Below are 12,500 nucleotides of genomic sequence, written 5' to 3'. Positions count from 1 at the left end.
GTGTGTGTGTGTGTGTGTGTGTGTGTGTGTGTGTGCGCGTGTGCGCTTGTACGTGTGTACGTTTGTGTGTGTTTTTGTGTTTTGGACTTATTGTGTGTGTGGAAATGGTTTTGTGTTATGCCTGGTGTTAAGATAGTAGTGAGTGTGTGTTCAAGGGACAGAAACTCTGTGTGTGTGTGTGTGTGTGTGTGTGTGTGTGTGTGTGTGTGTGTGTGTGTGTGTGTGTGTGTGTGTGTGTGTGTGTGTGTGTGTGTGTGTGTGTGTGTGTGCGTGCGGCGCATATGTGTGTGTGTGTGTGTGTGTGTGAGAGTGCGTCCTCATCTCCCTATAGCGACATCCTTTTGACATGCTCCTCATTTCAACAAGGAGAAGAGGATATTCCACAAGCATCTTCTCCTCAGTGTATCCATGGAGACTCATTACTCTGAGCCAATGGGGGCCCAGCACCAATTCAGGGGCACGAGCCAATGCTTAGAGTAGTAGTCAAAGCTACAGTGCTGTAACTAGGCAGCACTCTCAGTTCTCGCTCAGTGTGTTTACATGTTATTTAGCCTCTCCATTAGCATATTCAAGGTAGACTAAGAGTACGTCATTTTAGTTCATTATTTTGTAAGTGTATGCTGACCTTTCACAGATGCAATTGCTATAACACGCTAAAATATATGACCGAAGTAAACCAAGTCCCTGCAGCTAAAGATGTCTATAACTGGAAATTCAAAATGGCAAACATGGAGAAGATCCTTTATTTAAGTGTGAGTGTTTGTTAGACATAACGTGTGTGTGTGTGTGTGTGTGTGTGTGTGTGTGTGTGTGTGTGTGTGTGTGTGTGTGTGTGTGTGTGTGTGTGTGTGTGTGTGTGTGTGTGTGTGTGTGTACATATATATGAAAAGGGGGAAAAAGGAATGTCAAGAGGAATGTTTGACAGTTGGCTGGGAATACGATACTGTATGTGCATGCAACCTGGGGAATGCATTCGCTGACCTGCAGGCTCACAGTCTCAAAGCCATTGCCAAACACGCTGGATAACTGCTGCTTTCTTTGGCTTAGTGTTATTGTTATTGTTATTGTTAGTGTGTGTGTGTGTGTGTGTGTGTGTGTGTGTGTGTGTGTGTGTGTGTGTGTGTGTGTGTGTGTGTGTGTGTGTGTGTGTGTGTGTGTGTGTGTGTGTGTTTTGGCTGGCCTTGATGACTGGGAATATAAAGGGGCGGCAGGTCTGGAAAAGCAGAGTGCTACAGTATAAAGGTGGAAATGGGTCCCACCCGACCGGACCCAGCACTTTAAAATAGACACACTGAAAAGTATAGAATAGAATAGAATAGAATAGAAAAGAAAAGAATAGAATAGAATAGAATAGAATAGAATAGAAAAGAAAAGAAAAGAAAAGAAAAGAAAAAACAAAAGGCCGGCAGGTCTCAAAACTCAAAATTCTCTATACATGGATTAGACATGGTTGTATATAGAATAATTCTATTTCATTCCACCAACCTCACAGTAATACGTATGCTGTGGGTACTCATGGATGGATGTGTGTACCTTCTCCTAGGCACCACTGTGTTATTGGTCATTGCACTTGCACTGTGAGGTTCGGTCCTCGAGCTATTTGCAGTGCTTTGCAGTATTTCTCGGTTGTGGTTGTTTTAATTGCACCATTGCAGCTCTATAAACCAATAAAAGCAAACGGAATCAAATTAATCCCTGACACCGCCCCGGAATAATCAAGTAATTGAGTGTTCCATTGTAATGCTGCACATATGTAATTGCCCACATCCTTGCACATAACGCTGCTAGCACTGTGTGTGTGTGTGTGTGTGTGTGTGTGTGTGTGTGTGTGTGTGTGTGTGTGTGTGTGTGTGTGTGTGTGTGTGTGTGTGTGTGTGTGTGTGTGTGTGTGCGTGCGCGTGCGCAAGCGCATGTTTATTTATGTACGTGTGTGTTTACAGTATGTGCCTGTGTGTATATGTGTGCCTGTGTGCGTGTGCGTCTCTGAGTGTGAGTCTATGTGCTTGGTCCTAAGGGTTATGCTATATACCCTCATGGTTATTATTATTGTTTACACTGATGGCATGCGAGCAGGGGTGTCATGGCACCAAGCCTGTGGATATGTAATTGTGTGGCGCCTCCAATAACAGGAGACCGTGGCTGGCTACAGCAAGACCTCGTCAGAGCAGTAGGCTCACAACACGGCTGCTGGATACCAACATGGAGAAGGGGGGTCTAGACACACACACACACACACACACACACACACACACACACACACACACACACACACACACACACATGCACACACACACACAATGCACACACACACACACACACACACACACACACACACACACACACACACACACACACACACACACACACACACACACACACACACACACACACACACACACACACACACGCACACGCGCGCACGCACGCACACGCACACACGCACACACGCACACACACAAATGCACACACTGCACGGCTAGAGGAACCTCCAGCCAGGCAGGCAGGCAGCATTCCAACAGGGCTTGCGGAGAGACCATCACCACCTCCGCATCGGAGAAGGGAAGCCCCCCTTGGTTCACCGCAGGCGGGGCATGATTGCATGGGGGTAGGGGGTGATGGTGGTGGTGGTGGAGATAGCTGAATGTGGAACACTGCTACGGGGCCCGTCAGGAGCAGGGGGTTGTGGGAAGAGAGAGAGAGGCGGCCACAGCAACAGGAACCGTGTGGCGGCAGATAATTAAGGCGATGAGACTGCCTGCATCTTTTCACCACCCTCTCCCTCCATCTCTACTCTCCTCCATTTCTCTTTCTCCACATCTATATATCGCTCTCCTCCTACCTTCCATCACTCTTTCTGCCTCTCTCTGTCTGTCTGTCTGTCTGTCTCTCTCCCTCTCTCTCTCCATCCATCTCTCCCATCTTCCCTACCTCTACCTCTCCTCTCTTCCGTCTCTCCATTTCTCATTCTCTACAACTATACCTCCCCTCCTCCCTTCATCCTTCTTTCTCCCCTTCTCCCTCTCTCCATCCCTCCATCTCCTCCCTCCATATATCCCCTCCCTCCTCCATCTCTCCTTCTCATCATCTGTATCTCATCACTTCCTCCCTCTCTTTATTTATTTTCTCCTCCCTCCTTTGCGTCCTCTTTCTCCTCCCTCCCTTCACCACCCCCCCCTCTCCTCTCTCAATCTCCATATTTCCCCTCCTCCACTTCCCTGCATCCCTCTCTCCTCTCCTCTCCTCTCCCCAGTCGTGTAAATGAGTGTCCCGAAGGCAGAAGCTCATCTCCTCTCCTGTGAGCCATCACGTCTCATCACGTCACCGCACATATCTCTTCACATCTCATCACGTCTCATCTCACCTGCTTCACTACAAGCAGGAGTAGGGCCACTATCACTCCATCAGCGTTAAGACCTCAAGAGGAGGAGGAGGAGGAGAAGGAGGAGAAGGCAGAGAATGAGGATCTGATTCACTAATGTAGCAGTAAGTGCCCTTCTGTACAGTACACATCACTTCATGGACTACACATCAAACTTCCCAACCCTGAACCAACTTCTAGCAAATAATAAATATTGAGGAATAATATAATATAATATAATATAATATAATATAATATAATATAATATAATATAACATAACATAACATGATATGACAATTACTGTAGTATTATTTCTGTAAGCACGTGGAGGTGGAAGATGAAGATCTGATGGACTAAAGGCGAGTGTCCTATAAGTCAGTGTCCTGTTCAATTTACTCAATTATTTATTTTGTTTTGCTACACTTCTCCTACCAACTTGCTGTGCCCCCCTAGCAGACCCTCAGGGGCCCCACAGGAGCCCCCACCCACCACTTTGAAGACCCAGGCTGCAGACCACACCTCACAAACCAAGAGCCCCTTCCACAATTGGGAAGAATATTAAAACAAGACACCAATTTGCATAATACTAATGATGGTAATAATTCTTCATGTTATGATATGATTACTGTAATCTCACCCTCTGCCCACACTCATACATTCTCTCAAGTATGTGGAGGAGGAAGATGACATACCAATAAAAACCTCATCTCCCCACATTTCAGAAACTAAATCATTACTTTTTTATAATTGCTCAGTTTCCATAGGTACGAGTTTTAGTAATGATTTAAAACCCAATTTTAATGGTGAAATGTTATTTATTTAGAAAGTAGTTGTTTCGGGTAAAAAAGTAATGACGAAATGTAAGTGTCCTATATGTCTTACATGGCCGTGAATCAAACCTCACAAACCTGGAAACAATTACAAAGAAACAAAACAACCTAATTAGCACAACACTAATGATGGTGATAATTCTTAATATGATGATATTATTACTATAATACCACCCTGTGCCCGCACATATACATCCTCTTGAGCACCTGGACATATGCACACATAAGTATGATTAACAAACGCATTATCAAACACATCTGCTCCCAAAGCAATGTAATAATCACTCAAAAAGTGCCGAGTTGTAATATATGCTTGTATATATGAAGTCTGGGTATATGTGCAACACCTAGCAGCAAGGTCGATGTCGTGAGCCCAAATTAAGAGCCATAAATACCGCAAGAGTGGTAAAATGTAAACAACCGTCTCCTTCCGTAGAGTAATATACCACAGCCTGTCTCCTACTGCAGGGAGCTGCTCTACAGAGAACTACCATCACTCACAGTATAGCTTGGCCACCGGCCCAAACCCAGATAAACAACACTGTTATGGCCATCAAGAATGAGGCTGGGGAGGGAGGGAAGGGGTGAGAGAGACAGAGAGACAGAGAGAGAGAGAGAGAGAGAGAGAGAGAGAGAGAGAGAGAAGAGAGAAAGAGAGAAAGAGAGAGAGAGAGAGAGAGAGCATGACTTCATAAGTTAAATATACTCTCGGTGAGCATGTAAGAGAGAGGGGGATTGTGCCATGCTGCCCATCAGTCACCAGTGGATCAAGGAAGACCCACTCTGTGCACTCCCCTGTCTCGCAGACGCCACATTAGGCTTCTAGTGTTTATAGTTGTGGAACAGACAGACAGAGAATGTAAGAGAAAGGGAGAAAGATGGAATGAACAAGAGGAATGAACCACATACTGTAGAAAAACAAGGAAAGGGTGTATGAGAAGGAGGGGAGAGAGGGAGAGCGAACGAGCGAGAGAGCGAGTGAGCAAGTGAGCGAGAGAGAGAGAGAGAGAGAGAGAGAGAGAGAGAGAGAGAGAGAGAGAGCGAGAGCGAGAGCGAGAGCGAGAGCGGCAGAGAGAGGAAGTGAGAAAGTAAGAAAGGAGAGGAGAGGGCAAAGGCTCTATGTGATGAGACCCTTTTAGGGGGGGGAGAGGGAGAGAGAGAGAGAGAGAGAGAGAGAGAGAGAGAGAGAGAGAGAGAGAGAGAGAGAGAGAGAGAGAGAGAGAGAGAGAGAGAGAGAGAGAGAGAGAGAGAGAGAGAGAGATGAGGAGAGATGAAGGCAGGGAGTTCCTGTGTGTGCGTCCCCATGCCTGGTGGACGGCACATTAGGCCGGTAATGAGCGTGTGTGTGCTGCCGGCGGTGATTCTCATTAATATGGAGATGGACGTTGTTGTTTGTGCCACAGCTAGCCTAGCCGCCGCTACACATACCAATCACACACGCACACGCAGCCTGGCCTGGGGCTGCCACAGAACACTGAATGAATGTGGGTGTTTTGTGTTTTCACTCTCTGCTGCATTTCACTCTCTCTCTATTCCGCCCCTTCTCTTTCTATTCCTCTGTCTCTCTCTCTCCACCTCCCTCGTCGCTTACTAACCCTCCTGTCATGCTCCCACTCCTGCGTTCTCTGTCCCTGTCTCTGAATGCTTCCTGTAAGTTGCCGGATGTCTTTCTCTCTCCTCCGCCGCGCTCATCTCTCACTAAACTACTCTCTCTATCAATCTTCCTTTTCGCTCTGACTCTCTGTATTCGCCCTCGCCTGCTGTCTCTGTAGTGCCCGAGGATGAGAGGGACAATTGAACACATGAACAGGTGGAGTTGACTAAAGAGGGGTACAGTTCTTCTTGTGTGTGTGTGTGTGTGTGTGTGTGTGTGTGTGTGTGTGTGTGTGTGTGTGTGTGTGTGTGTGTGTGTGTGTGTGTGTGTGTGAGTGAGTGAGTGAGTGAGTGAGTGAGTGCGAGTGAGTTAGTGGGTCAATGCATGCGTGTGCACGCAAGTGAGTATGCGAGTGAGTGCGTGCGTGCGTGCGTGCGTGCGTGCGTGCGTGCGTGCGTGCGTGCGTGCGTGCGTGAGTGAGTGAGTGAGTGAGTGAGCGAGAGGATTGGTGGGTAAGTGAATGAGCGAGTAAGTAAGTGCGTGAGTGAGTGAGTGAAATGGGAGGAAAGTGGCAAGTGAGACTTAAGTAAATGATTAGAGAGAATATGATGAGTGTTGGCATCAGGGCTGTAGTACTCGAGTCCGGACTAGGCCAGAGTCCGGTCTCAAGTCCGTTTTTTTATGGACTTGGACTTGTCTCGGACTCTGTATTGTTTGGACTCGGACTTGTCTTGGACTCGGACAATGGTCTTGCCAAATTAGGCTTTTGGACTCGCCGGGTCTGTCATTAAGTTTTGTTTAGAACACTGGCCATCAGAGATTGTAAAGTGGAGCTTGAAATCCAATAACAAACAAGTTTTGTCTTCACATCCATGCCATATAGGTTATCTTCTAAGGTTCACACTCTTGACATTCATCCTTTTCATTGTCAAACACTGACCGACATGTGACTCGGGACTCGGGACTTGACTTGGACTCAAATCTTTTTGGACTCGGTCTTGTCTCGGACTCGAACCTCTTTGGACTCTGACTTGTCTCGGACTTGACTAGTACTGGTCTTGGACTTGTCTTGGACTCTACAAAGGTGGACTTGACTACAGCCCTGGTTGGCATAAGACCACCTCATTAATAACTATGATTACAGTGCATTCTATGATTACACATGGATATGCTGTAAATACTAACTTCAAGCATTTTATAGGTAACGCACGTGCGCGCTAGCCTGGGCGAATAGCCGACTGTTGACTCCGTCAATCAGTCTGGCAAAAGCCATGAGGAATCCGTCTCCGTGAACGGTGGGAGATGGTCTGATCTTACTCTATCATTTAAATTAAAAGTTAAAAGTTAAAAGTTCCAAACTCAAATTAAAACCCATATTGAGCTTTATTAGCATGCCTGTTACGTTATAGCGTCGCAAAAGCATACAAATAACAAAATGAAAGTGAGAATATAGTTACCTTAACCAATCAGTAACGGAGCTCGCGGGTGAGTTCAACGTCACCACTATCTAACTGTTTACTGATTGGCTAAACACTGAGAGAACCGAGAGAGAACCGCTTTTGCCAGACGATTTGCAGAGCCAAAATCTTTAGGTGGAGTACCGGTACATGGATGGCGTCTCCAGGCTACGTGCGCGCACACACACACATGCACGCGCAAATGCGTGCGAATGCAGACACACACGTATGTGCACACGCGCACGCACACAAACATCAATGCAAGTCCACTTTTACTTTGCTGTAAGTAGCCAATTGAAACCCCCTGTAGTGAAGCAACCCACTGGCAGTGCATTGCTCTGCTTTTACTACAGCGAGAGGGGAGGCACGCCCGCATGCACCACAGCCGTGTGTGGCACGTGTGTGTGTGTGTGTGTGTGTGTGTGTGTGTGTGTGTGTGTGTGTGTGTGTGTGTGTGTGTGTGTGTGTGTGTGTGTGTGTGTGTGTGTGTGTGTGTGTGTGTGTGTGTGTGTGTGTCAGCTAGACTGACAGGCAGAGAGCTGTAATGATGGGGCTGCTCTGTGCTATTTGGTGATAATGGCGGGAAATGGCTCAGGAGAAAGGCCTGCCTGACAGGGGCCCAGCCCTCAAATCACGACCCCTTGTCTCTCTCCCTCTCCCTCTCCCTCTCACACTCACACGCTCACCTGATACACACCCACAACCCAATCACTGTTGCTTCTGTCATTATGTCCGCCATCTTTCACATAGGATGCTCACGCGTGCCTCCGTATGTTAGCAAGGCCCGTCTCCCATTTGCTGTGTCTTTCCTCATTTCTAGCCTTCTACAGACAGATATAGACGACAGGCTGATGTCAGTGTACGTGCGCGTATATTTTGTGTGCGCGCATTTCTATAAGTGCCTGTGTGTGTGTGTGTGTGTGTGTGTGTGTGTGTGTGTGTGTGTGTGTGTGTGTGTGTGTGTGTGTGTGTGTGTGTGTGTGTGTGTGTGCACACTCTTTCAAAGGATGGATGAATGGATGAATGAATGAATGAATGAATGAATGAATGAATGAATGAATGAAAATACCACTGAATGAATGATGGTGAAGGTGAGAAAAGAGTGAAAGAGGATGACATATGGAGTATGGGTGTATGGTTGTGTGCACTGCACGCAGGGTGTGGGTGTGCTTCTGAGAAGACATGTCAGCGGGAGCATTCTCACCAAAATCCCAGTGCCATCAAAACCATGATGGCTGCTCAAACATGGAGGTGGGGAAAGGGCATCAAGTGAGAGCTCACCACCAGCCAATCAGCACCTTTCTCATTGGCTTCAAGGGCCAATCATGTGCTGGCTGGTGAAAAAAGCAATCATCAGTTGGCCTGCACATGGCAGGGCTTAGCTGCAGAGAGATCGAGAGCATTTAGCCATTTTATGGAGTTGTCACAGACCTCTCTTCTTAAAGGCTTAAAGTGAAGAGTGGCCTCAAGGAAATTTCCTGATCTCTGGAGCCATTTTTTCTGACAAAGGAGCCATTTTCATGTACAGGGGGTTCCACAGGGGTACAGTGTGATGCCTTTGGAAATGGCTCCTTCCCTTCCTCCTTTGGAAAAAGCTTGATGTCCGCTTTACCCATCTCCGCTGCCAGCCGAGACAAATACCCATCCGTACGTGACGTTCCGGACATGTGACTGTTCAGAATGGCAGGCCTAGGGCCTCCGCAGGCACAGGCAGGCAGAACTAATGGCTCATTCCATTGAAATCAGTCAGTGAGAAGTCCACTGCACATGTCCCCTTTCACTAATGACCTGTTACATTACAAAATGATTAGACCATTAAAGGCTAAGAGGCAGATTCTTCATTTATTTTGAGAAATTTGAATTAATCCTGTGGGTTTCCTCAGTTTAATATTTATTTATAAACTACTGAAAACTGCTTTGGGGTGCTTCGGTAAGTTAGAAAACTGGACTAAAACAAAACGATGCAGTTGCTGATGCAGTTGCTTCTCTGGAGATGATCGATACAGTCCCAGGAAATAGTTTGTACACCCTTTGAAATTTCTTACATTTCTGTCAAAATTGGTCATAAAACATGGTCTGATCTTCCCGGAAATCTCAAGAAGGAACAACCAGTGTGCTTTAACTAATTCAACCCAAACATTTACAACTTTTCATATTTTCATTGGCCATAAGATGTAAACATTCACAGGACAGCAAGGCATAAGTAAGTACACCCTTGCATTCACCCTATTCATTAACCCTAAGTTAGGCGCAATAACCTCAACCAGATGTTTCCTGTAGTTGCAGATCAGATTAACAAAACAATCTGGGTTTGTCTGGTCTCCCTCTTCTTTAGAAAACTGCCTCTCATCAGCAAGGTTTGTGGGATGTCTGAAGTGCATAGCTTTCTTGACTTCATGCCATATAATCTCAATTGTTTTTTGACGGGGCTTTGACTGGGCTATTCCAGAATGTGTATTTCTTTATTATGAAGCCATTCTAAAGTCGATTTGCTTCTAAGGTATGGGTTGTTGTCACATTTCTGCACCCATCCTCTTGTGTGCTTCAACTGTGTGACAGACTACCTCACTTTTTTCCTGTAAAATATCTCGATAAACTTCTGAGTTCATTGTTCCACTGATGATAGCAAACTGAAAAGGGCCTGAGGCAGCAAGGTAGCCGCATATAATGATGCTCCCGCCACCATACTCAAAGGTGGAGATGATGTTTTGGTGAAGGTGTGGTTCTCCAGTTCTCCTCCAAACGTGACATTGTGTGTTCCCCTGAACAATTCAACTTTGGTTTCAACGTTGGTCTACAGAATATTTTGCAGTAATTCTATGAAGCATATAAATGCTTTTTCGCAAACCTCAAAGGTGCAGCAATATATATTTTTTACAGAAACCCCATTCATTTTATATTGGCAGAATGAATCCCATTTTTAGCTATTCTTGGTTACATCTCCTCTTCTGAGTATGGTGGCGGGAGCATCATTATATGCGGCTACCTTGCTGCCTCAGGCCCTTGACAGTTTGCTATTATCAGTGGAACAATGAGCTCAAGTTTATTGTGATATTTTACAGAAAAAAAACATGAGGAAGTCTGTCACACAGTTGAAGCACACAAGAGTATAGGTCCTGAAATGTGAAAACAACCCATACTTTAGAAGCAAATCGACTTTAGAATGGCTTCATAATAATGAAATACACATTCTGAAATAGCCCAGTCAAACCCCTGACAAAAAACAATTGAGATTATATGGCATGAAGTCAAGAAAGCTATGCACTCCATACATCCCACAAACCTTGCTGACGAGAGGCAGTTCTCTAAAAGAAGAGGGAGACAAGATACAAACAGATTGTTTTGTTAATCTGATCTGCAACTACAGGACAAGTCTGGTTGATGATATTGCAACTAACCGAGGGTTAAAACCTACTTAATGCAAGGGTGTACTTACTTATGCCCTGCTCTCCTGTGAATGTTATGGCCTTATGACCAATAAAAATATGATAACATGTAAATGTTTGGGTGGAATTAATTAAAGCAGACTCTTATTGTTCCTTCTTGAGATTTCCGGGAAGATCAGACCATGTTTTATGATCAATTTTGACAGAAATGTAAGAAATTTCAAAGGGTGTACAAACTTTTTCCTGGGACTGTATATACGTCAAATGAAAATACTTTTGAGCTGTGACCTCAAAATGAACACACAAAAGATCAAAATGAACACACAAAAGAACAAAACTCCACCCCCTTTGTCCACACCAAATCCATTTAGTGAAGAGCCAAAACAGAAACAAATATGTACCGTGTGAGGGCCATTTCTGGACCGTATCCCCTCTATAACGCAACCGTTCTGACCTTCCAACAGAGGATCAACGCCAGTCGTCCAACAGAGCAGAGATGACTCACTATGGCAGTCACTTGCTCATAGCGTGTGATTAAAAGTTACGTGCCCGAGGAGCAAAACACGTGAACGGCAGCAAACGAACGTGGCACTGCTCTGAAGGGGCCGGCGGCGGTGGTGGAATGGGCGGGCAGCCGGGCGACTCAAGAAACCACATTAGCATAACAGATAGGCATTAAGTGTCCAGCGGCCCAGATGCACACAGCTCCCCCTCTACATTTCTAATTAGCATTTAATTGTTATTTTCTTTCATTTAGGGGATGGGGATGGGTTTGACGAAGAGATAGAATGTGCGTCAGAGAGAAACAGAGAGAGAGGGAGAGAGGGAGATGGAGAAAGACAGAGAGAGAGGGAGAGAGAAAAACAGAGAGGCAGGGAGGCTTTATCCGTTTTTAATTTGAACGTAGCCGAGCATTAACGTAACCTATACATATGGGGACGAAATTACAACCTCAATTAACCCCGAGCAAATTAAAAGTGCCTCCCTCAGCACTGCGGCTGCACGCGGTGGGATTAAAGCGCCGTCCACCTGGGGCTGATGGGATAGCGCCGGGAGCATGCGGGAGGCCATTGTTCCTCCAAAGTGGCGGGGGGCTTTAACGCGCGCGCGCGTGTGCGTGTGTGTGTGTGTCTGCGTGCGTACGTGCGTGTGTGCGTGTACAGCTAAGGGAGTGAGGGGTCTATTACTCCATTAACTGGGGGCTTTACCATAGTTTGTCTAAGTGTGTGTGTGTGTGTGTGTGTGTGTGTGTGTGTGTGTGTGTGTGTGTGTGTGTGTGTGTGTGTGTGTGTGTGTGTGTGTGTGTGTGTGTGTGTGTGTGTGTGTGTGTGTCACCCCATTGTTCTAGCAGAAGGGGCTTAGAGGCCCTGACAATTAGAAGTGGGAAAAAGTCAGCACGCCTCTGAGACGCGGTGGCCCCGAATTAGGAGGAAAACACACTTTACACAGCCAGGCAGGAACGGAGAGAGGGAACAGGGGAGGGAGAGAGTGAAAGAGAGAGAGTGAATGAGAAAGATAATGGGAGTGAGAAAAGTGGGGGAAGGAAAGGGAAAGGGCAAAGCTGGAGGAGAGACAATAAGATTTACTAGAAAGAAACAGAGAGAGAAATAGAGAGAAACAGTTGGGTGAGGATGGGGGGAGGGGGGGACTGAGGAGAAGGTGGGGAAGAGTTTGGGGAAATAATATAGGCCGACTAAGAAGACACAAACAAACATGAGAACAACACAAACAATACACATATACAGTAGTACACAGAATCACAAATAAGAGAGACACCTACCAGTGTTCCAGGATGTATTGTCTGTGTGTCTGTGTATTTCTTTTTTCTATTCAGTTTGCCATGCCTATCAACCCATAGGTACCTGGATGTATGG

General features: G+C 46.0%; 1 protein-coding gene across 1 annotated transcript in view; it reads right to left on the bottom strand.

Moving 5' to 3' along the window:
• cdkal1 (CDK5 regulatory subunit associated protein 1-like 1) overlaps window positions 1-12,500 on the bottom strand; it is a 366,482-nt gene that overhangs the window by 133,386 nt on the left and 220,596 nt on the right. The gene's annotated exons all lie outside the window — the stretch shown is intronic.

The sequence above is a fragment of the Engraulis encrasicolus genome, chromosome 5, assembly GCF_034702125.1.
Source record: "Engraulis encrasicolus isolate BLACKSEA-1 chromosome 5, IST_EnEncr_1.0, whole genome shotgun sequence".
Classification (NCBI taxonomy): domain Eukaryota; kingdom Metazoa; phylum Chordata; class Actinopteri; order Clupeiformes; family Engraulidae; genus Engraulis; species Engraulis encrasicolus.
The sequence above is the reverse complement of the archived record's forward strand: the minus strand, read 5'-3'. Positions and strand labels throughout refer to the sequence as shown.